This window comes from Sardina pilchardus, chromosome 15 (assembly GCF_963854185.1).
Source record: "Sardina pilchardus chromosome 15, fSarPil1.1, whole genome shotgun sequence".
Classification (NCBI taxonomy): domain Eukaryota; kingdom Metazoa; phylum Chordata; class Actinopteri; order Clupeiformes; family Clupeidae; genus Sardina; species Sardina pilchardus.
The window spans coordinates 32,914,302-32,916,801 of NC_085008.1; the positions used below are offsets into that span (position 1 = coordinate 32,914,302).

Genomic DNA, 2,500 nt, shown 5'->3' on the forward strand with positions numbered 1-2,500 from the left:
AACACCTTAACCCTACACTAAAACTGCCAATTTTCCAATTTTCAGTGTTTGACACAGTTTTTAATTTCCTACACACAACACAATTTGTAAAACACCACACTATTTTCTACCTGACACACAAAAATCTAACAGGAAGTAACTTGATGTCAGTTTTTAAACACAACCTACAGCATCAAAATGGCACACTTATTCTCTCTCTCCTCACATGAGTAAACATTCATTACTTTACTGAACTCCATACAATCATTGTCTTGGTATAGGCCTATGAATAGATATGCTCTCTATATGGGTATAGATTAACCCTTTCATTCTGCTCCTACAGGATTTGCGGTTGATACTTTGAAAAGAAAATTAATCAGACTTTAGCGTAATGTTCTACAAAAAAGTCGACTTTGTGTAAAACATCTAATACTGGAATTTTTGTTTTGTCCCCAGGTTACCATTATCTCAATGAATTAGTTTTTTCAGTGCCTCCAGAAATGCCTTAGGCATGCTTAGGAATGTTTTTTTTTTTCTTTCGTGTTGATAGGGTATATGAGGACACAACGCGCGCACACACACACACACACACACACACACACACACACACACACACACACACACACACACACACACACACACACACATACACACACTTTTCTTTGTAAAAAGCTATGTCATTTGATAGTGGTCAGTAATTACTTTCTTTGGAAATACAGTCATTTCTCTTAGGCAGGACGCTCGAAGAGCAGAACAGAGAGGTTCACGCCTGGGCAGACACACACACACACACACATACACATGCGCAGACACGCATTTTAATACCTTTATTTGTGTTCACATTTTACAATGAATTTCATTGAACACAAACAATTTTAGACACCAGCATTGCAAACCCAGTAGCCTATGCCTCTGGTCTCAGTTCATGGGTACACAAAACAGCGCCTTCTCCATATGTGGCGACTGCCAATTACTGTATCACAGAAATTGAGCAGAATTTTGCTAGAGCCTTTGCTCTTGGCTTAGAGAGACCGGCAATCTGCAAACCCCTGACTACTAGTCTGTGGACATTACCTAGGCTTCCAAATATACACACCAACAGCTTACATTTGTACCCAAGCTGTACAACAATGTCTCTGAGTGGCTGATACTTTAAAAGCTTGCTTTAAAAACTCACTTACACACACACACATTCTTTGGAATTACTAAATTTCTATCTTAGGCAACTTGAGCAACAGTGTGTACATGAATCCAATTCATCCATTTGAGTGAAGGCAAAATTACTTGTGTTGCTTGAGCTTTAAGATATGCAGTTCTTATACCATGGAAGATATAATTTCCCAATAATTATACTAATCGAATTACATTAATGTACGAGCACAGTGCTATTATGATTGTTTTTATTATGGATTGAGTTTATTGATTGAATTATTCATTCATTTTTATGCATTTTTCTGAGAGAAGTCTTGACTTTACTCATGGACAGATGACAATGTTGGTGTATGAAAACACACTTGCAGTCTTTCCCCTGTAGAGGGCACTGCTAGCCTGGCAAGCCAAACGTGAGGGTGCGTCTAGATTTCTAGGCTAGGGCACTGTAGCCTGATTGCCATCAACTTGAAAGGCTCTGCGAGACTTTAGTCTGACCAAGAGCCTGTGCTACACGGTTTCTCCAAGCGCTTGGTTGACCCGCCTCCTTTAAGTGCCTCGATTTGCTACTGGTCGATGTCAGAAAGCAGTTTGCCGAGTTTAAACCAATAACAACACTCTTTCCTCTGCCTTGAACACGCCTCTACCCAGAGCCGTTGGAGCTGCTCAAAGTTGATTGGTTCTCGACCAAAGGGGGCAGTTCCGCAGATTTGGGGAATTCAGAAATCCTTCCCGACCAGCAGTTCTAGCAGTTGACCAGACCAGCGGCAGCAACGCCGAAGGTCCTTACATCACTGGGAGGGCATGCCAGGCTAAGGGCACTGCTGCACATGATGAATAATTTAAACTGTGAACTCTTGACAATGCATCAGCTATGCCTCAATACACAGCTGAAATACTGTCAGCTGATACCAAACAAACACACATAATGGAGAGACACCATTCCTCATCTCAAACAGACATATGGAGATGTATGGAGAAATATCGTTCCTCATCTCAAACAGGCATTTGGAGATACTGTATACCATTCCTCATCTCAACAGGCTCCATCGATGAGAAGTAAAATAATATAATGTCTGAAACCCTGCCTTGAGCTCCCATATTTTAATGTTAAAAAAAGATAAGTAACGTTTCGACCCTGCTGGGTCTTCTTCAGGCAATGAATGAATGAATGAATAGATAAGTAAATAAATAAATAAATCTATGATCAACCTGTGGAGATAAGTGAGGATACTGGCCTGCCTAGGGGTTCCACATCACTCTGTTGAACATGAGCTCAGTCAGAAGAAAAAGAACACACTAATGCAAACCAATAGCATGTGTTACTCTCATGGTAAAAGCCATACTGATAGTGTGTGTTAGTTAGTCTCAT

At 40.4% G+C, this 2,500-nt stretch overlaps 1 protein-coding gene across 1 annotated transcript in view; it reads right to left on the reverse strand.

Moving 5' to 3' along the window:
* gipc3 (GIPC PDZ domain containing family, member 3) overlaps positions 1-2,500 on the reverse strand; it is a 16,060-nt gene that overhangs the window by 11,051 nt on the left and 2,509 nt on the right. The window lies entirely within an intron of this gene.